The sequence below is a fragment of the Hyperolius riggenbachi genome, chromosome 2 (assembly GCF_040937935.1).
Source record: "Hyperolius riggenbachi isolate aHypRig1 chromosome 2, aHypRig1.pri, whole genome shotgun sequence".
NCBI lineage: Eukaryota > Metazoa > Chordata > Amphibia > Anura > Hyperoliidae > Hyperolius > Hyperolius riggenbachi.
In genome coordinates this window covers 347,831,447-347,858,900 of record NC_090647.1, presented here as the reverse complement: position 1 = coordinate 347,858,900, position 27,454 = coordinate 347,831,447, and the positions used below count along the sequence as shown (strand labels likewise).

Genomic DNA, 27,454 nt, shown 5'->3' with positions numbered 1-27,454 from the left:
CCCTCCGCATGACGACTCCTGTCACCATCTTTGTGACTTGTGTTCCCGTGTGCTTTCCCCAAGCCGTACTGATCTCACATAAAAGCCGGAGTTGAGTACTGTGGATCTATCCACCCTGCCGCCTCCTTTCTCTAGTGCCAATCTTCTACATGTCACGTGGCATACAGGAAGAGGTTCTAGAGCAAGCAGGAGGAGAATGCACAGGCACAGCATTGGACTTGGCTGGGAGGGGAGATCTGGACTGCCTTTGCTGCAGGGGAGCTCTGCAAGATGCACACCATGGTGGAAGTTTGAAGCTGCTTCAAACTTTCCTCATGTGGAAATGAGGGCTGGTTCTCACTACAAGAGCTTTTTAACCACTAGTGATTTAAAAAGCTCTTGCTAATGCGCATTGAGGAAATGCATTATACAACATAACATTAGCAAGAGCTTTTAAAATCGCAACCGATTAGTAAAGCTCTTGCAGTGTGAACCAACCCTCATTGCAATAGGATCAGGCCATTTGTATTGGTAGTATGTAGGTCATATTTTGGGCATTTGCAACTTGGACTACGGGTTCAGACACACTATAAGCACCTTTTGGCCCTCAGAGCTCACTCACACAAAACGGTAGTGCTTAGCGCTATTGTTTTGAACTAGTGATTTTTACTGCAATTAGGTGGTAAAATCACTGCACACTCCCATGATTCCCGACTATCACGATCAGCGCTTGTTCAAGCACTGTACCGCGATTGCTCAAGAATTGTGGCAAAATGCTGCAGGTAACACGTTTTGTGATTGCCATTAATCGCTAAACGCCCACAATCGCAGCAGTGAGATCACTGGCATTAGGTTAATATTGTGCTAGTGCTTTAAAAAGCGCTAGTGCTTCGGCAATTAGCGGGAATCACCCGCTAATCGCCCTAGTGAGATTGGGCCCTGAGAGCTTTTTAAAAACCACTACCATTGATTTACATTAAAATCGCAATAAAATCTTGCAATTTTACCACGATTTCAATGTAAGTCAATAGGAGCGGTATTTAAAAAGCTCTGAGGGCCAAAAAGCGCTCAGAGAAGCACTGAGTGTCGGAGACCTACCTGTGTATCAGAACAGCACTGTATGTAGTGGATGCTACTTCTGCCTAAAAATATGAAACATTAAAGGGCAACTGAAGTGAACGGGATATGGAGGCTGCCATATGTATTTCCTTTTAAGCAATACCAGTTGTCTGGCTGCCCTGCTGATCCTCTGCCTCTAATGTTTTTATAGCCACAGACCCTGAACAAGCATGCAGCCGATTCTGACAATGGCCTCAATTCACTAAGATCATGCTGGAGATAATAAGGCAAGAGAAAACTTACCTCCACACAGTGAGTCTCATCTCTTCATTCCTTAAGTTACCTCCTCTGTAGTTATTTTCACAGGCAGTTAATTAACAGCCTGTCTTTAACTTTAGAATTCTGGAGTTATTTTAACCTCCTTAGCGGTATGCCCGACAATGTGTCGGGCATACCGCTCTGTGGCCACAGGAGTCTCCCTTAACCACTTGAGGACCCACCCCCTTAAGGACCAGCGCTGTTTTAGCTGATCTGTGCTGGGTGGGCTCTGCAGCCCCCAGCACAGATCAGCGTGCAGGCAGAGCGACCAGATCGCCCCCCTTTTTTCCCCACTAGGGGGATGATGTGCTGGGGGGGTCTGATCGCTCCTGCCTGCCGGGTGTTGCGGGGGGGGGGGGGGGCACCTCAAAGCCCCCCTCCGCGGCGAAATCCTCCCCCTCCCTCTCCTACCTGGCCCCCCCTGGAGATCCGGGCTGCACAGGACGCTATCCGTCCTGTGCAGCCAGTGACAGGCTGTCTCCTGTCACATGGCGGCGATCCCCGGCCGCTGATTGGCCGGGGATCGCCGATCTGCCTTACGGCGCTGCTGCGCAGCAGCGCCGTACAATGTAAACAAAGCGGATTATTTCCGCTTGTGTTTACATTTAGCCTGCGAGCCGCCATCGGCGGCCCGCAGGCTATTCACGGAGCCCCCCGCCGTGAATTGACAGGAAGCAGTGCTTCCTGATTAATCAGCCTGCAGCTGGCGACGCAATACTGCGTCGCTGGTCCTGCAGCTGCCACTTTGCCGACGCACGGTATAAGCGTGCGGTCGGCAAGTGGTTAATGAAACAAATGTGGCAAATAGCTGTAAATCCATTAGCTAGCACTAGGCTAGCTAGTAAGCCTCCGGCACCCCTGGATCCCCCGCGATCCCCCCATTTATACGGTACCCCCCTGGATCCAGTGATTCTCCCCATAGTGAAGACCGGAGCTGTCCCGGGAGGCTGCGTTGATCGCTGGATCCAGACTGGGTAATGTATAAACGGGGGAGCGGCGGCGATCAAAGGGTGCCGGGGAGTTCTTCTAGCTAGCCTAGTGCTAGCTAGAGGATTTATAGCCATTTGCCACAAAAATTTAAAAATCGGGCAAAAATTAACACCTCCTTAGCGGCGTAACGATCAGGAGGTCAAGGATTGAAGAGTTACCTTAAAGACAGAAGAGTTAACTTTAGGTTTACTTGAGGTAAAATGTTTCCTGAATACTACATGCCTCATCACCATGATAACTTTAGAAACGTTATTAAAGACGGGAGATAAGCTTAGCGAATTAAGGCCATTGTCAGATCTGACAAGATTAGCTGCATGCTTGTTCCTGGTGTTATTCAGACACTGCTGCAGCCTGGCTACCAGGCATTTTTTAAAAGGAAAGAAATATGGCAGCCTCCATATTCTTCTCACTTTAGTTGTCCTTTAAGGGTGCTTTCATACTGACGTTGTGTTGGACAATATCATTACATAGCAAATGTGATGCAATTATGTTGTAATGATAAGTTCATATTGGCGCTGTAGCAGTTGCAGCGGAATCTGTCGACATAACAAGGCATACTGTGCGTTACCAGACAACAGGTGTGATTACAGCTGTGGTAAAGCATACTTTTCATGTACTGTATGCATTGCAACAAACCCATACCACAATGTGAGTTTTCCCAGCCATTGTCTCGTGGACCTGTTATGCAACACAACGCCCCACTGTGAAACTAGCCTCTCACATCTTTAACTGCAATGCTGTTGAAACCCCACCTCTTAAAGCACACCTGATGTGAGAGGAATATGGAGGCTGACATTCCTTTTCTTTTAAATAATGCAAATTGCCTGGCTGTCCTGCTCTGCCTCTTAATACTAAGCCTTAGACCCTGAACAAGCATGCAGATCAGCGGTTTCTGACTGTATTGGCTGCATGCTTGTGTCAGGTTTGTTTTTCAGTCTCTACTGAAGCCACAAAGATCAGAAGGACTGCCAGGCAACTGGTATTGGAAATAGGAAATAAATATAGCAACCTCCATATTCCTCTCACTTCAGGTGTCAATGCCCTGTGAGTCCTGATGAGTTTTGGCAGTGGTAGCCCATGCTCTGGCCTCCTAATTGCTACACGACATTGCAGGAGGAGTTTCTACAATTCCATTCCCCCAAAGTGCTCATGGATACCTTATTTTGGTAAACTGGCTGCAGGGAATTTATGTTAAAGGGCACAGATAAAGTACACTTTAGGAATGCTGTAGTCACCAATTTACTAAGTGACTTAAAGTGAACCTCCAGACTAAAAATCGACTCAGCAGCACTGAAAAGGCTTGGTGTTTCTTTAACAGTTTCACAGCATCAGAACTTTGTTTCTCTTATACAAGCCTCATTTTTAGCTGCACAGAAGAAAACTTCCCGGGCATTTTTCCCCTGATGCTGTGCAAAGCGTGATGGGATTTCTGATAATGTTCTTGTTCTGCTGTTTTAGTGCAATTTTTTTTTTTTTACATTTTGAATTTGACATTTGAAGCCTAGCGTGTGCAGCTGGGAGGGGTTATCAGGACACAGGACAGTTGGAACTGTGTCTTATGCTCCCTGTCACCTCCTTTCAACCAAAAACATGGCTGCCCCCATGACAAAGATGGCAGCCCCCATGAATCACAAACATTTGCCTGTTCTTTTAAAACAGTATGGGTAAAAAATTATATTACCTATCTATTCTAATTAACATAACTAATGTAACTTAATGACAGTATGTTTGTTTAGGCTGAAGTTCCCCTTTAAAGGGAAGGTTCAGGGACTGTTCAAAAAAATAAAAATCCGCATCCACTTACCTGGGGATTCCTCCAGCCCGTGGCAGGCAGGTGCCCTCGGCGCTGCTCCGCAGGCTCCCGGTGGCTGACCCGACCTGGCCAGGTTTCTTCTGCGTTCCAAAATGCGCCACGCGGCGGTGCAATGACGTCATTGGACGTCCTCCAGGCTTTACTGCGCAGGCTCAGAACTACTGAGCCTGCGCAGTACATCCCGAAGGACGTCCGATGACGTCAGCACGCCGCCGTGAGGCGCATTTTGGAACGCAGAAGCAGCCCGACCTCGCAGCCGGCCTGGCCAGGTCGGGTCGGCCACCAGAGACCACCGGGAGCCTGCGGAGCGGCGCCGAGGGCACCTCCTGCCTGCCACGGGCTGGAGGAAGCCCCAGGTAAGTGGATGCGGATTTTAATTTTTTTTTTATCCCTCCCTGAACCTTCCCTTTAACAGACATTAGTGCTTCATATATTTAATTAGAACTAATCTTGCTTATACATTTCAGACTTATTACAGTATTACTTTTCCCAAATAACCACAAACAACAAATGTCAAAATACGTATTTTATTGATTTATTAATACTTTAACTGTTATGACACGTTTGTATTATGTTTTAAGCAAATTGTAAATACTAGTAAGGATTTTATTTTTTTACATAAGTAGAAGGGTAAGACATTTTTATTACAGATTTTGATCTTCTGTTACTGGTGAGCTCACGCATTCTTTGGAGCTTCCCCAAGCAGGTGCACACTATAGAAAAATGCTTTCAACCCTTTCTTGCTCACCCAGAACAGAAATTAAAATGTCTGGAGTTGGTCTTTAAGAAACTTTACTTACCTTTAAAAATTGCTACAAATATTTTAATGTCCTACGACACTTTTTGTAATTTATACAGGGTATTGAAAAGTATCAGTTTGCAGACAGCTATAACTTTTTGTAATGTTATTGAAAAGTATCAATTTGCAGACAGCTATAACTTTTTGTAATGTTATTGAAAAGTATCAATTTGCAGACAGCTATAACTTTTTGTAATGTTATTGAAAAGTATCAATTTGCAGACAGCTATAACTTTTTGTAATGTTATTGAAAAGTATCAGTTTGCAGACAGCTATAACTTTTTGTAATGTTATTGAAAAGTATCAATTTGCAGACAGCTATAACTTTTTGTAATGTTATTGAAAAGTATCAGTATTTGCAGACAGCTATAGTTACATATTTACTTGGGTTGAAAAAAGACATACATCCGTAGAGTTCAACCAGAGAACAAAGTATAACACCAGCCTGCTCCCTCGCATATCCCTGTTGATCCAGAGGAAGGTGAAAACCCCTTACAAGGCATGGTTTAATTAGCCCCAAAAGGGAAAAAATTCCTTCCCGAATCCAGATAAAATCCTTGGATCAACATCACTGAGCATTACCTAGTAATTGTAGCCATGGATGTCTTTCAACGCAAGGAAAGCATCTAAGCCCCCTTTAAATGCAGGTATAGAATTTGCCATAACTACTTCCTGTGGCAATGCTTTCCACATCTTAATCACTCTTACTGTAAAGAACCCTTTTCTAAATAAATGGCTAAAACGTTTTTCCTCCATGCGCAGATCATGTCCTCTAGTCCTTTGAGAAGGCCCACTGCTAACAGTCACCCATTTTGAGTATGATCCATTGACCACAACTCTTTGTTTTCTGTCCATTAGCCAGTTCCCTATCCATGCACACAGACTCTTCCCTAGTCCTTGCATCCTCAACTTTTGCACCAGACTTTTGTGGGGAACAGTGTCGAAGGCCTTAGCAAAGTCCAAGTATATCACATCTACAGCATTCCCAATATCCACATTAGAATTCACTACCTCATAAAAGCTGAGCATGTTAGTCAAACTTTCAAAAACTGACTAAAGGTGGCCTAAGGGCCTGTACACACTGCTGCGCTTGCGTTGCGTTTTTAAAAACGCAAGGTCTTTTGAAAAAGAATGAAAATCGTGATGACTTGTACACACTGGTGCGATGCGTTTTTAAAAAAACGCAAACGCAGTGCCTGCTGCGCTTTTTTAAGCGCAGCGCATGAAAAACGCATTAAAAACGCATGCGCTTGCGTTTTTGCCTGCGTTTTTCAGAAGTCAGTATCCCAGAAGACTCTGCAATCTCCTGATTCCTGTTGAAATGTAAACTAGAAAAAAAACAAAGGATTCTTTAGCCAATCAGCAATTACAAGAAAAACGCAAACGCACAAAAAACGCAGGCAAAAGCGCATGCGTTTTTAAAACTACAGGCATTTTAAAAACGCATGCGCTTGCGTTTTTGCCTGCGTTTTTCAGTGTGTACAGGCCCTTATACTATTCAATCTAATCGATACATTTTCCATTTTTTTCCCCGTTAGGGCCTCTTGCACACTGCAAGTGATTCCGATTCCGCTTTTTAATCAGTTTTTACATCCGATTCAGATTCTGATTTTCAGTGTGCAGGGAGCAAACTGCAAATCGGAATCGGATGTAAAAACTGATTAAAAAGCTGAATCTGAATCGGAATCACTTGCAGTGTGCAAGAGGCCTAAAGTGGTTTAAAACCCTAACACAATAGGCAATAAATACATGTTTTCCTACTTTTTATATGCCATACGGTTATCATATTTGCATTGGTTTATAAGTATTATTCATTTAGAAATTATATGGTTCCCAAAAGTACATTTTTTTTGCTTTGTGAGCTGACTTTGCATTTTATTAATAACTGGTTTTATTCATTATGCATTAAATTCAGAAATGCTTTGAGTTTCTGTCTGTGTCCAGGAGCTTCTGCACAGTCAGAGAATGTGTCACATTCCTCACTTGATACATTTCATTAAACACATGATAACATTATCTACAATTTTGGATGCGTCCACATTTCTCTGCACTGAACTTTCAAGCTGTGTGTGTAACCCTTTGAATGCTGGTCTAGTGAAAAAAAAAATGCTGGTTGTATATAATATGCTGTAAATAATTTTTTAGAGCAAAGAAGAAATGCTGGGTTATATTCCGCTTTAAAGATGAACAATTGTATAGTTTTGTTTCTCGGTACTTTTCCGTTAGCCGGGCGCATGTGGCAGGTGGCGCAAATTACATTAATACTTCACGTAACAAAAGTGTTAATGTTCCGATTGTATTGTGTTTGAAGTGGCCGTCTTGCTGCGGCCAAATGTATTGTAATAAGTGAGTTAATGGAAGTAAAATTAGGCCAGCAGCAATGTAACAGATGAAGCCGCTGGCTTATTTCCTACAAGTGACACTTTTCTGCCTCTCTCCTATAGAACACTGGCAGTCGGGGGAGGGGGGGACACGCGTCTCCCCCCAGAGTCGTTCGTCACAAGAAAACAACCAGGATTCCCTGCCGCAACGAATGACTCTGGGGGGACACGCATGTCCTCGCCAGCTGCCAGTATTGTATAGGAGAGAGGACAAGGGGGAAGAGAGCGAGAGCCGAAGCTGGCGGCTTCATCTGTTATATTGCCGCCGAATTCATTTTAATTCCATTAACTCACTTATTACAATACATTTGGCCGCAGCGAGACGGCCACTTCAAACACTACAATCGGTTACATTAACACTTTTGTTACGTGAAGTATTAACCTCCCCGGCGTTCTATTGAGATCGCCAGGGAGGCTGCGGGAGGGTTTTTTTTCAATTAAAAAAAAAACTATTTCATGCAGCCAACTGAAAGTTGGCTGCATGAAAGCCCACTAGAGGGCGCTCCGGAGGCGTTCTTCCGATCGCCTCCGGCGCCCAGAATAAACAAGGAAGGCCGCAATGAGCAGCCTTCCTTGTTTGGCTTTCCTCGTCGCCATGGCGACGAGCGGAGTGACGTCATGGACGTCAGCCGACGTCCTGACGTCAGCCGCCTCCGATCCAGCCCTTAGCGCTGGCCGGAACTGATTGGTCCGGCTGCGCAGGGCTCGGGCGGCTGGGGGGACCCTCTTTCGCCGCTGCTCGCGGCGGATCGCCGCAGAGCGGCGGCGATCAGGCAGCACACGCGGCTGGCAAAGTGCCGGCTGCGTGTGCTGCTTTTTATTTGAAGAAAATCGGCCCAGCAGGGCCTGAGCGGCAGCCTCCGGCGGTGATTCATACCGCTCAGGAGGTTAATGTAATTTGCGCCACCTGCCGGATGCGCTCGGCTAACGGAAAAGTACCTATTTCTCTTCCCATTAAGAAAAAATTATGCATTTTTCTGAATTTTGTTTTAATAAAAATCTGATTGGATGTGTTGGATAAAAATATGAAATTTTTTTTTTGATATTTTGGGAAAAAAAACTGATCATGCATGTATGGTATATTGGTTGGATTTTTCAAAGTTGAAAAATTGATCGGAATTCTGGTCTAAAAAACACCCCCCCCCCAAATAAATATTGAATTGTGTATGGTCACCTTTAGACTGCACACTTTTTTTTTTTTTGGAAACTTAAAACCTGTACTGTATGCTCAGAAACCGCCCATCTAGCTGCATAGAGTTTTATCTTGTTACAGTACTCAGCTGCCACTAATAACCCAATCATATGCAGCAGTTTCCTGGTCCTTTTCCATCCTAGATTTGCATCTGCTTAGAATTACTGGCATCTCAATAGCCAGTTGCTTTCTTATGTCATAGCCAATAACCACAAAAAAGCTTAACAATTGGAAGTAAAGTTAAGGTAGTTCTTCCTTTGTGATTATACAAGCAAAATCATAATTCAGAAATGATCTAGCTCTGCCTCTGACGCAGGAGACCAGGGTACGAATCTCGGCTCTGCCTGTTCAGTAAGCCAGCACCTATTCAGTAGGAGACCTTAGGCAAGTCTCCCTAACACTGCTACTGCCTATAGAGCGTGCCCTAGTGGCTGTAGCTCTGGCGCTTTGAGTCCACCAGGAGAAAAGTGCGATATAAATGTTATTTGTCTTGTATCTAAGCACTAAACTGGGCATTCCATATATAAAAAAAAGTATACTGTCAAAGCATTTTAGTTAGCTAACTGCAATTTGATACAGAAATGTCATATTTAATAACAAAATGGTGAGTGAAAGGGAGTCTGAAGCGATTTTTGAAAATAAAAAACAGATACTTAAGGGAATGCTTTGGGTCCTATAGAGCCTTCCCGTTCTCACGCCGGTTCCCGCGTTCCCCTGCAGGCTCCCCCGTTAGCAGTCCATGACCGTTCTTCCGCGTTGTGTAGGCTTCGGCAGTCTTTGGAAGCATTTGGGCTTTCGTAGACGGACCGCTCTGTACTGTGCACGAGTGAGCGCCCTCAGTCACTTAGTATAGAGTCGTCGGCCTTTGGGAGACCGAGTACTTCCAAAGAGTGTCTAAGACTCCTGTGGCAGTAGATTCAACCAGAGGAGCCTGCAGGGGAATGAGGACACCGTGTGGAGAATGGGAAGGCTCTATAGGACCCAGAACCTTCCCTCTCCTTAGGCGAGTATCTGTTTTTTATTTTAAAAATCTCTTCAAAGTTGCTTGACGCACTAAAAAAAAGTGTATTACTTAAACAAAAGGTGTTCTATCATGAATAAAAAGCAGTTTCAACAGCTGGCATCTTTGTCTTCTGACAGATAACTGCAGGCAAACACACAACATGGCACATTACCTGTAATGCCTTCATGGTTGCCATCAGCTGGAGAACGCACCTGTTCTGGTTTTCACTTCTGTCTACTCAAGGTGTGCTCTTTTTTTCTTCATATGAATTTTCTAATTTAAAATACAGACATTATAACAAATTTAACAGCTGGATAATTTGTAAATTCACTGGCCTATCAGAGTATACACAATTATAAAAATAAATATTTACCAAAAGCAATAAAATAACAAAATATACCACAGGTAGCTTGGCATGAAGTTAAAGCACATCTGCAACATGTTCAGATAAACATTCAGTATAAACAAGTCACTAAGGGAGGGCTGAAACTTGCGTCTGTGGGAACCGCAGACGATTCCTCGCAAACATTTTGCTGCAATCGCACTGAAGCCAAAAAGTCACGATGTGTATTACAGCCGTGGTGAGACCGAAAAAGAAAATGACAGACTGTGATCTCACCAAGGGAATGCAGAGCCTCCAAAGACAGGAAGGAGAATGGCTGCCGGCGTCTGTATCCCAGGGGAGGGGAGTTAAAACGCCCACTCCGCTAACGGCTCTGCATAGACCTCCCGGCAGCTACCTTGAGTCAGGTCCAGGATTACTGCTCCTGGCTTCTTATTTCCACCCCGAGCCTGACTCAGGTTTAACGCCATGAACATTAATGAAGAGGGTGAAAATTGTGACTGAGAGCACATCACAGAAACAGGTTTTTATGCAACAGTGCCTTTGCAGCTACTGCTTTGCAAGGGGGGCACAAAGTGGAAAAGAAGGCATGTGAGGTGGGGCACACGAAGGGAAAAACATGATGCAAGCGACAAGTGATGTGGCGCTACATGAATTGGGAGACTGCATTAAATGGGAGTCAATACATGTTGGAATGTGGCAGCAGGTTGGCGCAAAAAATGGGGGTAAGCTGTAAAAAAAAGTGTTCCCATTCATGTAAAGTGCACATGTAGTGGCAGTACATGCAACAGGAAGCATGTTTGAGAAGTCCTCTTTTCGAAAATAGTTCATGGAAGGAAAATTAACACGAGACTAGAAATCTATTAAAAAATAAATAAATCACAATTTCTGTTCCACATATTGAGCATCTCCTCAACAAAACATGAGAGAGATCCTGCCCAGCTCATTTTGGGCAACAGAACCTTTAGTACACATACAGTAACGAAATATATTATGTACATTATACTGTAAAGAAATTGGACTATATCCTGCTGATGGTACATGCCATAAGTTTGTACACATCTTTCACTTTTCATATGAAATACAGTAACTTGGGGAACCACAGAGGCAAGGAAAACAAGGGAAGCAGGAACCTTCTAAATATGTACTGTAGTATGTATGTACACTTCGGCATAGTAATCCAATACTACTTACATTTTCACTTATGGAGAAAACCCATCTCCATTCAGGTATTCCGGGAAACAAACTGCAAAGTTTAAAACCTTGGATGTAAAGTATAGCAGAAACCCCAGCAGAAATATCAAGTAGTAAGTATTATACTTACCTTCATCAAATCTATGAATTAGGAATTTAATTGGCGCCTTATACCTTTTGCAGGTCTGGTCCACTTCATCTGGTATTGTGCCAGTTAGGCTACAATCTCACTAAGGTATGAGTGCCAGGATTTATAAGGAAAAACAACGAAATGTGGTAAAAAAAAAAGGAAAGAAAAGAGGATAACTGTAGCTTTAGTGTACCTAATACACAAATAGCAACCATATAAAAAACTAATTGCGTCTAATACAACTAAGATGTGGTTTTATTTCAGCTTTAAAGAGCACCTGAGTTAGTAAGTTTTGCAACACTAAACCTCATTACCTGCTTGTACTGTGAACACTGCTATGGAGAACTATACTGAACAGAGACTATGCAGAATCAGTTAATTGCTGGCTGTAATCCAGTGACTGACATTATTTCAGAACTGCAAGAAGCACAGACACGGCATACAAAAATCAGAGCTGCAACTAATCACAATCCTGATGAAGAATTATCAGCTGCAATTCTGAGCTCAGGATCCTGTGGCTGTTCTTCCAGCAATTTTGAAGTAAGGTTAGTTAGAGGATTTACAGTCAGTGAAGACTGGCGCATGGTGGATGGACTGTATCTCGGGAATTTTCTGTCTGGCTGCTTACAATGCTCTTTCAGAAGCTCTTGGCTATGCTCACAGGATCCATGAAAGAGCAGTCAGTGGGGGTGTAAACAGTAAACCATTACACCATGAATAACGTCAGGGAATTGGCCCCTTTCCACATGGTACAGTTCTCCAAGCAACGCCAACAGGGAAAGCAGCGCTATACCATAGGAGACATTTTCTTCACACACTTTATGATCAAAGCCGAACGAAAGCCATATACTGTTACTAGCACTCCCACATATTACAGACTTATGGTTGGATTTCTATAGTTGCCCTTTAACCCTTTCATAACTGACATTTCATACCTTGGTGATGAAAAATATTTTTGTTACATTTACATTCAACAACTAATAAGTTTATGTGCAGTTGTTGCACTGATTTTCTGGGGACGGGACAGGCAATACTTTTTCTTGGCCACATTTTAACAATGGGTGTTTTACGTGTGCTTATTATTATCCCCCTCAGAGGTCTTGTGAATCCTCCTACTGCACAGACAGCCTTGATATGCTTAGCATTTCGGCCTTGATTAGACATTTCATCAACAACCCTGTACCAATGCAACAACACCATTATGCCCCCCCCCCCCATATGCTAGTTTTGCCCCATTCAACCAGTGGCAAGAGGAGGGGGTGGTGGCCCAAGCTCCGTGCCCCCAACCAGCAGTGACAGCAGGATGGCAGGCTTCTGTGATTACAAAGTAGCCCTCCTCTCACAGACAATGGAGGCCCAGTCAGAAGCCCTAGGTCCTAGGGCCTAGGAGGACATCACCACTTAGTGTTAGCGTGTGTGTGAGGGGGGGGAGGGGGGTATGCACACTGCTATACTGAACAGTCTTGAGAAACATTAGCCACCCCATGACTGCCACACCTATTTCATTCTCATGGATTCTCCATGTAAAAGATTTTGTCAAACAGTGCTATGCTCTATTTTACAGTTGTACAGAGTCGCCAAAAGTATAAAAGTAGGATAAAATGATTTAAAAGAGAACAACCCCCCCCCCCCCCCCATTTGTTCTCTTTTAAAACTTTTTATCCTACTTTTATACTTTTGGGGCCGCTGTACAACTGTACAATAAGTGTGTCCACCCCTGGTGGAGGGGACTTTGTTCCCTTTTTTTCTGATCTGCAGAGAGCGGCTTCTTAATCCTGAGTGGGGACAGGTCTAATACTCCCCACCTGCCTTCAAGTGGTTGCCTGATACGATAATCCAGATTTGTGAGTATAACATTATACTGTACTTCTATACCCATAACAGAGCATACTACACTATATTGGGCTCTCGGTGTTCCCTCTCCTTAAGTGCTATGCTCTAAGTACAATTGTGCCTGCATACAGAAAAAAAAAACTGAAATGATCAGTGACACCACTAGTGTCTTGTTCTGGGAAGGAGTCTATCATCACTCTCTGCTGCCTTGATGTGGATGGTTTTGCATTCTCAGACCTTTTTCCTGGCATGAAACCCTTCACCCAGCCTAGGAAAGATGGGAGCAGCTAAATAACAGTTTTTTTCTCAGACCTCTGATCTTTTAAATTGCTATTTATTATACCATAGCTTACTGATTGATTGTTATCACCAAAAGTAAGACATGGTTTTCTCAATCAAATATAACTATGCACTCTTGACCACAATTAAGTCTGCTAATTCTCATACAGAAATGGTGGTAGAGCTTCTTTCTTAGATTTGGGAAAGTGTGGAGGAAAGAAGAAAACATGATCAATATCTCTATTCACCAATGTAGAATAACCAGTCACAGGACCACTATCTTTCCTCAACCATCTGTAGACTGCTAAGCAAGGTTCAGCACCCTGGTGGTTCATGTCACATCCTGGCTGTCAATGTACTCTGAGATTTGGCATCATTTATACTATAAGCTTTACTCCTCTTCAGCACCAGATCAGTTGGTGAAGGAGAAAGAATGCAGTCATGAGGCAAATCCTCTACTGCCTACCTTCTCAAACTTAGTAGGTGAAAACATGGAGTATCAATGTTTTTATAACTTCTAAAATTAAATCTGGCTTTCAATATAAGGCTAGCAATAGAGTACTAAAAGGTACCATAAGTATTGGGATTAGGCCTGTTCATTCTTTTTATTAATGTTCTGGTAGCAAGTAATTTTTATTTTTTGCTAATGACTTAGAATGATTAAATCTGATCTCCACAGTGATCTACTAAAGGAGGATACTGAAGAAGTACTAACTGGGAAGTTAAATTACCTACAAAATGCAACTAAGCAGTGGTCGTAACAATTCTTCTGTAGATAAAATGTGAACAACAAATGAAAATATGGTCTCTTACCAGTAACAGGGTACCCAGATAAAGAGATTGTTCCACCTATTTCCAATAAAGAGTACAAAGAAGTTAAAACCTATTCCCAATTCATTTTCTGTACTTGACATCAGAATTATTACAATATACAAACCTTCATTTTGACTAACCTAGGGGGAACTAATGTGTCTGACATGAAGAAGGAAAGCAAAGTCTATTATTGCAAGACTAACCCAATGTGTCCACTGTCCAGAGCACTAAAATTATTCCGAAGGCAAGACCAGGCTGACAAGACCTGATAGCCAAACTGGATATTCCACTTTTCATTGTTAAAGGAATTATCAACCACTATAGAGAAAATGAGATCTGCTTACCCGGGGCTTCCTCCAGTCCCTGGCAGCCGATATGTCCCTCGTCCCAGCTCTGGTGTACAGGGATCCCCTCCGCTGGAAATTGTGACCTCGCCAGGTCAGCATCTACTGCACCTGCACGAGAGCTGCTCGCGGTTGCACTGACGTCGTTCGAAGTGTACTGCATAGGTGCAGTTCTGCGTTTGCGCAGTACACTCCGAACCACATCAGCGCGACCGCGAGTGGCTCTCACGCTGGCGTAGTAGATGCCGACCTCCCAGGTTGGCATCACCAACGAACTGGATCCCGGGACATCGGAGCTGCGGGAAGGGACATATCGGCTGCCAGGGGCTGGAGGAAGCCCTGGGTAAGTAAATCTCATTTTCTCTATATTACCTGATAATTCCTTTAAGAACAAGATCACACAATGGGCTGATCCAGTTCTCTTTTTCTACCATTTTCTCCTAGATGATATTTTCCCATCTTCTCAATAAAATGCCTTTTAAGCCACCAGCAAGCAAGAAAATACTTAAAATTATTTTGACAGTACTTTTTCAATTGCCAGAGTTCTGAAAAGTAATTTTAAATGGAAGATGAAAATGTATCTACTAGGAGAAAACTTAGGAGAAAAAGTGAATTGAATTGGGCCCAATAAGTGTTGGAAGAATTCCCCACTGAATAATCTTGATATGAACCAATAAGGATGCTCAGAGGAAATTTCAAACAAGCCCCAGTGAAGATTGATTGAATTCCCCACCAAAGCCCACACGTACATGAAATTCATTATGATAAAATTATGAACCAGTTATGGAAGATGACTGGAAAATATGTTACAAGGGAACTGACTGGTTTTCCCATTAATCTACCAGGACAGATGCCAAGAGACAACAAAGACATTTCAAAGACCAAAGCATGAAGTACTTTGCTCTCCAAGGCGTGAGTAAAGTCAATTCTGTAATGCTTGATGAAGGGGTTAAAACTCAACCTTACTCATCTGATCTGTAGTGACCCCTACTTTAAAAGGTCAGGGCGCTGCCCCTGCACTTGTGGAATGGGCTGGAAATGAAACTTGCAACTGTTTCCCAATAATGATAGTTTCATAAAAAGCCAATTTAAATCATTGTGCGTCAATTTAGAAGCTCTATTTCAATGGTCTTCAAACTAAAGGTGGCCACACACCATACAATTTTTTAAACATCTGTTCAATTTAAGAATTGCAATCAATTTTTCTGACTGATTGCAACATTTCAAAAATATGACCAATGTACCACATATGTATGTTCAATTTTTCCCCCAATTATCATAAAAATGATTGGAAACTCTGAAAAAATTGCTAGGGTGTGTATATTAATAAATTGACAATCCAACACACACCATACAATCTTTAGAAAGAAAACGGGAAATCCGAGCGGATTTTTCAGTCGAATGAAAAAAAAAGCTTTCGATGTTTTCGGGAGATCCGTTCGGTTTTATCGAATTACCGCAAAATCGGATCATTTTATTGTATCGTGTGTGGCCACCTTAAAGAGGAACTGTAACGACAAAACGGCCCCTGGGGGGTACTCACCTCGGGTGGGGGAAGCCTCAGGATCCTAATGAGGCTTCCCACGCCGTCCTGCGTCCCTCGGGGGTCTCGCTGTAGCCCTCCGTACAGCGGTGACACAATATTTACCTTCCTGGCTCCTGCGCAGGCGCTCTGATGGCTGTCGGCGCCGAAGTAGGCAGAAATACCCGATCGCCGTCGGGTCTGCTCTACTGCGCAGGCGCAAGTTTCCGGCGCCTGCGCAGTAGAGCGGACCCGACGGAGATCGGGTATTTCCGTCTATTTCCGTGCCGAAAGTCGCCACAGCGCCCCCGCTGGAGCCAGCAAAGGTAAATATTGAACTGACAGTCGGCACAGTCGCCGGCTGTTCGGAGGGCTGCGGCGAGACCCCCGTGGGACAGAGGACGGCGTGGGAAGCCTCATTAGGATCCCGAGGCTTCCCCCACCCGAGGTGAGTACCCCCCAGGGGATGTTTTTCATGTTACAGAGTCTCTTTAAGGCCCGTAGGCTGAATGTGGCCCCCTGAGGCTTCTTTTTACCGGCCCCCCCACACACAAAATGTATTACTTAAAAATGCAATCAGCTACATCTTTAAATATTGGTTGTCCTCATCTAGAATAGCAGTGCTGGCACCACCCATCCACAGGGAAGCCAGAAAGCAGTAATTCGCTAGTTTCCAATCATATTCCACATCAGGTGACATTGCTGTCCACTGCAGGTTGTCATCTGGGTATGCTTCACTGTCTGGCCCGCAAAGACTTCTAAATCATTATATGTATAATCTGGCACCCCAGCAGTCTGAAGTATGTTGACCTGGCCCTTGACCCAAAACATTTGGGGACCCCTGCTCTATTTAGAGGTCCTTTATTTTTACTCTCGAAACAAAACAGAAAGTGAGTCTGACTTCCTGTATTATGACATCCTATCCAAATAGGTAAGGATACTTTTACTGTCAGTGGGTTACACACACATTTTTTTGGGGGAAAAAATTGGTTGGTTGAACTCGATGGACGTATGTCTTTTTTCTACCCAAATAACTATGTAACTATGTAAAATCCATGTAAGTACAAATCTGTCTTAAAAATCTTGAAAGTAAATATCTAAGTAAATACACTTATTCTCGTCGTTATCATGATAGCTTCTAAAAAGAACTCAACAGTGTGTCAGTTAAGCCCTGTAAGGGGCCCAAAGTGTTCTTGAGGTAGGTCTAAAAGGAGCAAGTCCCATGTAGGCCAGTAGGAAGGAAGTTTTTCTATATAAGATATACATTTTCCTTGTACTTTCCTTCCTACTAGCCAATAAGGTCTAAGTAACTCTACACATTGGCCTCAATTCACTAAGCTTTATCAAGCACTTTATCAAACGTTTGATAATTTACCTCATGGGTAAAATCTAATTTTGAATTCACTAAGGTGTTATAGATTTGTCAAATGTTTTATTGATAAAACGTTCAATAAATCTATAACACCTTAGTGAATTCAAAATTAGATTTTACCCACGAGGTAAATTATCAAACGTTCGATAAAGTGTTTGATAAAGCTTAGTGAATTGAGGCCAATATGTCCTTATTTTCAGCCAGGCTACCTAAGGATGCACAATGCTAAACGTAGCAGATCTAAAAACCATAAATACTTGCAATATTGTCCAACCAAAATAATTCTTCTTGGACAGTCTCTTTTCATAAAAACTCACAGTTTGGCTCATAATATGTTCTGCTGTATGGAGCTACCATAGGCTGTGGTGGTATTTAAAAACTATCAAGCACAATTTTCCTGCATTCATCATTGTTAATGGGCTTTTGGCCCATGCCAGGAGGAAACTTGTACAAATCTTGAACGATTGTTTTGGGTGAACAAAGTAGCAAATGTATATAGGCTTTTAGTATTCAAAATTTTTAAGAGATTTGGTACACAAGAAGTGTCCAAGGAGCATTTTCAAATAGAGCAGCTAGCATTTCATTCCGACTCCATCTTGGCCATACTAGGACTACCAAGGTCATGGAAGGTACATTCTTTCACCTTTTGTTCATACCAAGAGAGATTAGCTGTACAGTGAGAAAATCATAAACTGATAGAAAGTTCCTCCTCTGGTAAAATCCTCCATCCCGTTCCCTGAGATTTGAAGAAAAGTAGAAAAGATACCTGAGCGTTTTTGCTGCTCGTAAATTAATTGACTAGTTAGGCATAACTAACTTCTGCAGAGATTATTCTGAGTCTGACAGCATACCTCCCCAATTGTGTACTGGTACATTCTGCCCAATGAAAAATGTATTTAGCATCCAGCTGAATTCCAACAGAGTTAGTGCCACCCTGCTTAAATATGCTACCGTGGTACCACTGTCCTAACAAAAGACTTGTCTTGTTGGTTAATTAATCTGTTTTCCAAAGGTTGAGTCATTCTCCTTTGAGCTCCCTCCTGTTGGAAGATATGGCTGCTTCTTCTATGGACCACTTTCCCTCAAATTCAGAGTCCATCATCTCCAGGTGCTTGCATCTGTAGTCAGGTTTTGTATGGGATACTTCCAAAAATTTCCCTTCTCAAAGTTTGATTCTTACAAACACAATAAAGACATGACTATCTCTGGGACAGCTGAATTTTAAATTCTGAGAGTATGGTCTGCAGTTCCATTTTGAAAAGAAAAGGAACTGCCATTGTACAAGTAACTGCTGGGATTGCAGCAGACATCAAACTAGATACTTGGACACATGGTGTAAGGAGGCTGTGGGTACCCACTGAAGACTGAACATGTATTACTACTTCAGAATTCTGTCCCCTAGAATATGCAATTTTAGTGCCACTAGATTCACTTTTACCCCTAAGAAAGGGGTGTTTTTTAGGGCCCATTCATACTTAAGCGATTAGCGGGCAATTCTCGCAAATCGTTAAAGCGCTAGTACTATGTTACCCTATGGCAGTGTTCTCACTGCCGCAGTTGGCGCCGATCGCGGGTGGTTTGTGCTTAGCACCAATCGCAAACGTGTTATCTGCAGCATTTGTGGAGCGATTCAGAAGTGATTGCGGTACAGTGCTTATAAAGTGCTGACTGCGATCGCTCTGAAATCGCGGAAGTGTCCAGTGATTTTACCGCGCTAATCGCGGTAAACTTACTTGCGCAAAACGCTAGCAAGAAGCACTAGCGTTTTGCTATTTTCAGATGTGAACGGGGCATTAAAGAAGAAAATTTTCCTTTCATCAAGTTGTGAATCTGACCTATTTTAAGTGCCAAATGGTCCTGGTGGTATCAGCAGTGTCTGATTTAACTTACCCATAATCCACACACCATCTAGATAAGGATAATTCTGATATTTACCTCAATGGAATCAACACTTTCCTGGGGACTGTAGTAAAGATTCTCAGGGTAGTTGTGATCCCAGACGAGAACCAGATGGATTGAAAAGTACTCTAAATCTGCAATGATGAATTTTCTGAAACACAAGGTTAGATTGAGAAAACGGATTCCATTCAAAATCCCCAATAATCGATAAAAGGGTTTAATTTCCTCTTCAGGTTTAAAATCAATTATATTTGGATATAGGTTATTTTTATAAGTAAAGATGGTCAATGAAATCAAATAAACCTGTTGAAAAACATCTATGTACACATTGCAATGATTTCAGTAGACATAACAGTGCTCTCAAGACAACTGATGTGTGGCACAGGTGAGATGACTGAGCACTTGAACAGTGATAACGAGGTTCCTCTACAGATAAACAGCTCTGAATGTAGGCAAGGGGAATTTTGGGTCTGTTTTCTACGGTCATGGTCAAACCAGCAATTGGGAGACAATCTATAAAAGAGACAGGGAGCGCTAAATCAGGGCAATGTAAAGGGGGCTCTAAAAAGCAGCTCTATAGTGTGTGTGTTACAATGTAGAGGGGAGGGGGAGGCAATATAAGATGGGCTACTAGTAGGGGGCTGACTATAGCAAAAGGCAATATATAAGAGGTGAAGAGGGTCGTAGCACTAATAGCAGGGGCACTATATAGGGCATGTTAATGGGAGAAGCACTATAGCAACTATAATGGTAGCCACTATAACTGTAGGCTATATAGAGGCGATGCAACATCACTAAGAGCATAATACAAATGTAATATACCGTATATACTCGAGTATAAGCAGAGTTCTTTGGCCCAAAAATGGGGGTCTCTGCTTATACTCGAGTCATATACGCAAGTAACTAAACTGAAAACCCCCAAGAGCACCCCCACTTCCCGCTGGAAGAGTGGAGCTGAATGGCGATGGCCTTTGTAATTGCAGATTTGTGGGCTGTGTGCCGCCATCCTGTCCGAGCAGAGCAGCATGTATAGCTTGGCCGCATTGCTCTCACCTGCTGGCTGCTGCCCGTGCCTCGGCATGTACTGTACTTCATCCACAGTGTCTCCACTCGTACTCTGCCCCTAACCCCCGCCTGGAGCTCAGGACACAGCACGCAGCAAGGAATCCTCTGCAACTGTTGGTTATACCGTAGTCTTATCGCTATGAGTCATAGCAACAAGACTACAACTGACCATTACAGAGGATGCCTTGCTGCGTGCCTTGTCCTGAGCTCTGAGCATGGTAGAGTGGCAGAGGAAGAATGGAGACACTGCAGCAGAAGCACATGTTGAGGCCTGGACAGCAGCCAGCAGGTGAGAGCAAAGCGGCCAAGCCTCACCCCGCCACATTATATACCGCGAGCTGCTCACCATAGCAACTATACACGCTGCTCTGCTCAGACAGGACGGCGGCACACATCCCACAAATCTGCATTCAAATCTGCAGGCTGCCGATCAGTGTGCGCTCTATAGCAACTATACATGCTGGCAGGGGGTTGATGGATACTATTTTGACTATTAAAGAAGACCTAAACTCATAATTTCATCTCAGCTCTGAAAGATAAGTAACAGCATAATAACCTTTTAAAAGAAAAACATTTCTTTGTAACAGCCGATACAAATCCTGCAATAAATCTGCAGTTTGAATACTTCTTGCTTTCATGGAAGCAGACATATTGTTAACATCCTGTGTTTACAAATGAGCTCTCTGCCGTGGCAAAAATCAAATTACAACTTGTGCTTAGTCACAGATGAGGGGAAATTAGACAAGCTAAACTCTCTAATTACATACTGTCATGAACCGGCCCCGCGGCACGCCTGCAGATACGGTTCCCAACTGCAGGTTTGACCAGATCAAGCGGGGAGCAGCCTTATTCAAGCTACAATAAGGCTGTCACCCCTTAAACACTTCTCGCTGCCACCACTAACTGTTGCTAGACACCTCCACTCTGCTGTCGAATGCTCAGCACGCAATCCGCGCTTTCGTACTCGGGTCAGCTTTGCGCTTTAGGCTGAATACGGGAACGCCACGCACCCACACGCACAGTACAATCGTACAGTAGCACGGCACAATCAGGCACTGACTTGTAATGCAAGTTACACTGCAGTTTCTTCTAGGTTATGAGTGTTAGTTTAGTACAGCAGAAGTCAAACTTATTAAATAACGATTTAATATTCCAGGACAAAAAAATGGAACAAAGAAAAAAATAATATCTACAAAAGATTTATAAAAACAAAGCAAAAAGTTACAAAATAAAAGTTACAAGGATACACAACAAGACAAGTTGCAAAAATAAAAGGGAAATAACGTTACCAGCGTAAATTAGAACATGGTTGGCGGGAGAATGCCGTTTCCGATTCGCTCGGGATTCTCCCTAGCGAAGCGCTACCTCCAAGAGAAGATGATCTGTGACTGTCCTAGCTGCTGTTTTATAGCAAAATGTGTGCCCCGGGGCCACCCCAATGTCCAGGTCCAGAAATATCCAATTTCCTGTTTAACGCGTGCAACTACAAAGCGTTCCTGTTTTAGCTTGTGAAGTTTTGGATAAAACTATAGTCTAGTACATACATCAAAAGATGGTGGAGTGAGGCTTCCTCCTATCATATGTGAATTCCAAGGCTTTTCCTGTCCACTTTGAACTTGGCAGACTCAATTAGTCAGATTGTAATTTGGCCAACAGGTAGCTGTTTACATGTACACAGAGTTCAAAGCAATGTTGTTATGTAATTACCTGTACCCAGACACACAGACAATCACATCTGAGACAGCAGATCAAAGGTGAAGACCTGACTGCTATTGACTAATTAGCCATCTCCTTGCCAGAGGCTAGCAAATCCATTTAGCCTTCCCTGCTCTTAAGTGTTTCATAATTAGCAGCAGACAATGATGGCTTCCCCTGCTGGACAATGCAGAGTTAATTTACATTTACATAAAGGAACTCCATGAGCTCGTCCAATTACCCTGAAGCCAGCTGGCTTTGAGCCTAATTACACATGACACAGGCAGAAAAATGAAATATATGGCTTCCATGCGATACCATATGGCTGCTATGTTCTGCATATTACCGCACATATCATCATCATCACATATATTCTCACACCTCCTTCTTCAACTTGGTGCAGGCAGATGATCTACCCAAATCATCCTGCCAGCGCCTACAACGTGGGTTCTGCTTGACGGAACAGCCCATCAGCATTGCCATGACTGCTTCCCTTCCTATGTTGAATAGTGAAGCTATATTGTTGGAGAACTAAGCTCCATCTCAGCAATTTGCCACTGTCACCAGAAACCCGAAGTAACCAACTAAGAGGGTTGTGGTTGGTGAGGACCGTGAATACGCGACCGTAGAGATAGTGCTGCAGCTTTTGTAGGGCCCATACAATTGCCAAGCACTCCTTCTCTATGGTGGCGTAAGCTACCTCCCGGGGTAGCAGCTTCCGACTTGAATACAGAATCGGATGCTCTTCCCTAGTTTGGTTTACCTGGCTTAACACAGCACCTAGGCCAAAGGCTGAGGCGTCCGTCTGGACTACAAACCGTCGGCTGAAGTCGGGCGCTTGCAACACGGGAGGGCTGGCTAGGGCCCTCTTCTGAGCTGTGAATGACTGTTCACATTCTGGCGTCCAGAGAATCTGCTTGGGCAGCTTCTTTTTTGTGAGGTCTGTCAATGGCTTGGCGAGGGCACTGTAGTTGGGGACAAACTTTCTATAGTACTAAGCAGTTCCTAGGAAGGACTGAATCTGTTTCTTCGTTTGGGGGGTGGGCCAGGACACAATGGCATCTACCTTCCCAGTATCTGGACGAAGCTCTCCCTCCCACATGTCCCAGGTACTGTACCTGTTTCATACCTATCTGACACTTGCTAGGCTTGACTGTTAGTCCTGCTGCAGTGATGCGTCCCAGAACCTGTGACAGCTGCACTAAGTGGTCTTTGCAGTTGGCGCTGAACACGTCAATGTCATCTAGGTAGGCGACAGCGCAGTGTTCCAATCCTTCCAGGAGACCATTTACAACCCTTTGGAAGGTGGCTGGGGCGTTTTTCATCCCAAAAGGCATCACATTGAAATCAAACAGACCCGAGGGGGTGATAAAGGCTGACCTCACCCGTGCCACAGCTGTTAGAGGGACCTGACAGTAACCCCGACTCAAATCTACGATTGTTAGATATTGCGTGCCAGCTAGCTTATCTAACAATTCGTCGACCCTCGGCATTGGGTAAGCATCTGAAGCAGTTATCGAATTTAGTTTTCGATAATCTACACAGAGCCGAGTGGTCTGGTCTACAGCCAGGCTGGTCAGACCATGGCGGGTGTAAAGGTATCACGGTAAAGGGTCAGCACATCAGATAGCCCAGCCTGCTGCTCTGCTGTCAACTCCGGGTAAATCTGCACCTCGGTAACAGAGTCGGTTTCCTGGGTGGAAGCCAGGATGTCAACCAAGGCCTCTGCTTCACCGTCTGGTAGTAAACTGCAGACAGGGAGAGCGCAAGCGGTTCTATCACGATGTTCCTTTAACATATTGACATGGTACGTTTTCAGTTGCTTACCTCGGTCATCCAGCGCTACCACATGTCACATCACTAATTTTCCTATGTATGGTATAGGGCCCATCCTAAGCGGCCTGCAGCTTATTCTGTCGCATCGGGTTTAGGACCCACACCTTGCGACCTACCTCAAACTCTCTCCCTAGCCCCGTGGTCATACCACTGCTTCTGGGTGGCCTGGGCTTGAGTAAGATTCTCTCGCACCAACCCCACCAGGGTGTCCATCTTTTCCCAGAACTTTAGAACATATTCTACTATGGAGACCCCAGGACCCATATCCTGCCCCTCCCAGGCCTCTCGAATGAGATCGAGGGGTCCGCGTACCCTTCTCCCATATAAGAGCTCAAAGGGCGAGAACCCGGTGGATGCCTGGGGCACCTCACGATAAGCAAACAGTAAGTGGGGCAGGTAGCGCTCCCAGTCTCTCCCTTGCGATTCAACTAACACCTTTAGCATCTGTTTCAGAGTACCATTGAACCGCTCACATAACCCATTTGTCTGGGGGTGGTAAGGGCTGGCCATGATGTGTTCTACCTGCATTTGCTTACAAAGGCATTTCATTAGGCACGACATGAATTGCGGGCCGTGATCGGTGAGAATTTCGCGGGGAAAACCGAGTGGCATAATCTACCGTCGTGAGAATGAAACGTTTCCCTGTGCTGCTGGGTATTGCAAGAGGCCCAATGATGTCAACAGCAACCCTTTGGAAGGGCTCTTCTATGATGGGCAGGGGCCTCAGTGGGGCTTTGTCTGTGTCACCTGCTTTGCCGACCCGCTGACATGTGACACAAGACCGTCAAAAATCGGCAATATCTGTCCCCATGTGGGGCCAATAAAAATTGTGGGCAAGACGGGCTTTGGTCTTGCGGACCCCCAAGTGACCAGCCAGGGGCACCTCATGTGCTATTCTTAATAGCTGCTCGCTGTATCTGTGGGGATCAATCGCCGGTCTGCCTCCACTTCAGACGGCTCAGAGGGAATAACCTCTCTGTACAGTCTGCCTTGCTCCCAGTACACCCTTACTTTGTTGCCCTCAGCCGGTGCCCTGTCCGCCAGTCCCCTGAGTTCTTCCAGGCTGCTCTCAAGTCGTACAGCTTCAGAGAACTCAGCGCTGTCGGCCACAGGCACCAGGGAGGTGGCAAACTGAGAGGCCTCTGGGTCCACAGAGCCAGGCTCTGAAGTGGAAAAACCCGACCCAGTGTCATCAGCCCCTTCAGTGGACAATTCGTCTGCTGCAGCCCGGTGAGCACTGCGGGTAACCACTGCAGCAGACGGAGCGTTCACTGTACATGTCATTATGCAACACATCACATACTATATCAACATTATCTGTATTCATGGTAACAACGTGTCCCCCTCCAGGCCTGGGCACTGGAGACTCACTAGGGCTGGTTCCTTAGCCCCTGGAGCCACAGTCCTAAGCCCCTGGAGGCTCACCAGCACCCCCCCCCCCTTGCACAGAGTTATCAAACAGTACCTTGCAAGAGTCCTGAACTTCTGCTGGGGATGCAGGCTCCAGGGGGGTTGGAGTAGGCTCATACCGGGCCACTAACCGTCCCAGGGCAGTACCCAACAAAACGTTTGTGGGTATGGCATCAGTAACCCCCACTTCTCTCATTCCACTGCCGCCACCCCAGTCCAGGTGAACCCATGCAGTGGGTATGGCTGGGCTGACACCCCCAACTCCTTTGACAGCCATAGTCTTGCCCAGAATGTACTTCTCCGGATTCACCAGCTGGGGGTGCACTAGAGTCACCTCTGCTCCAGTGTCTCTCAGGCCGGTGGTAACTGTATCCCCCACCATGACAGGTTGCAGATTCTCTGCATAGCTACCTGCATTCCTGGTAGCGCACAATGCATTTCGGGCCCCGCCAGAGTTTGGGGCTTCCTTCTTTTCTGGGCACATAGCACTGATATGACCGGGTTTGTTACAGGCAAAACATTTCCGAGTGTCAACGGTGGCTGTTTTACCTCCAGGAGGCTGCGGTGCATGGCTTCGCTGGGTGCTCAGAGGAGAAGGTCTCGCAGTCTTTTCTCTCTTCCAGCTGGGCGCAGAAGTCCTCCGAAAATCAGATGCTCGATTGGACGTGTAGGAATCAGCGACTTTCGCGGCCTCATCCACGGTCTTCGGCTCTCGGTCCCGTACAAACTGCCAGACCTCAACAGGACAAGTGTGGAGGAACTGGTCTTTTATTATCAGTTCCTGCAGGGCATCAAAGGTTTTAATAGCTAGTCCTTTTAACCACTGCTGGAAGGCAGTGCGCAGGTTGCAAGCATGATCCAGGTAACTGTCATTAGGACCTCGCTGCACTGTCCTGAAACATTTGCGATACACCTCTGGCGTGAGGTGGTATCGCGTAATGAAGGCTTTCTTAATTGCCTTAAAGCCTGTTTCTTCCTCCTGGGGGAGACTCTCAAACTCCTCCAGGGCCTTGCCTCTCAGCCCTGGTGTGAGATACCTTGCCCACTGCTCACGGGGCACCCCATACAGACGACAAGTCCTTTCAAACCCCTGTAAGAAAGTGTCTATGTCAGAGTCCTTGTTCATAGTGGGGAACTTATCCAGGGGGATTCTGTGGGCTCGCTCACCTTCGCGTTCTGCGGGTCCAGCAGACCGGTTCTGCTGCTGAAGTTTAGCCAGCTCCAGCTGGTGTCGCTGTGCAGCTTGTTCTTTCTCAGCCTGGAGTCGCTGTGCAGCTTGTTCCTTCTCTGCCTGTTGGTGCAGTAGGATCAGCTTTAGGCGCAGTTCAGGATCAGCCGAGTTCAGTAGCTGTAGATCAGCTTCCAGAGATGTCAGCTCCGTGTTCGGTGGATCATCCAGGACATCGTCTCCACTCGCATCCTGCGGTGGGAGCGATTCCTCCTCTGGCGTGTCGTGAGCTGTATCCGCTGGCGTTGGAGCACGGGCTTGCTCTGCCTCATCATACTCCGAGGGCACGAACTAACTGCTCCTTAGTCTGGCCGCTCGCCGTCTCGATGCCTTTGTGCTCACACAGGTTGAGTAGTATTTCTTTGCTTTGTCTTGCATAGCTGGTTTCTTTCTGAGCCATCGTGTTGCAAAATAAAAAGTAAAAGGGGGAGGGGAGCAAAATACCAAGTGTGTATCTTTGAGAAAAAAAGTATATAGATTCTGCCCTGAGTAGACTTCTGTAGGCTAGTCGCTTCTAACAGCTTCCAGCCTTTTGTACTCAGAATAGCTAAACTGCGTACTAATGTACTAAACGTTCCCACCACTGCCAGCCAATTATGTCATGAACCGGCCCCGCGGCACTCCTGCAGATACGGTTCCCGACTGCGGGTTTGACCAGATCAAGCGGGGAGCAGCCTTATTCAAGCTACAATAAGGCTGTCACCCCTTAAACACGTCTCACTGCCACCACTAGCTGTTGCTAGACACGTCCACTCTGCTGTCGAGTGCTCAGCACGCAATCCGCGCTTTCGTATTCGGGTCAGCTTTGCGCTTTAGGCCGAATACGGGAACGCCACGCACCCACACAGTACAATCGTACAGTAGCACGGCACAATCAGGCACTGACTTGTAATGCAAGTTACACTGCAGTCTCTTCTAGGCTATGAGTGTTAGTTTAGTACAGCAGAAGTCAAACTT

The 27,454-nt window shown here is 44.9% G+C and overlaps 1 pseudogene; it reads right to left on the bottom strand.

Moving 5' to 3' along the window:
* Positions 1 to 26,897, bottom strand: part of LOC137545055 (uncharacterized) — a 45,063-nt pseudogene extending 18,166 nt beyond the window's left edge.
* Positions 26,898 to 27,454: the final 557 nt, after the last annotated feature.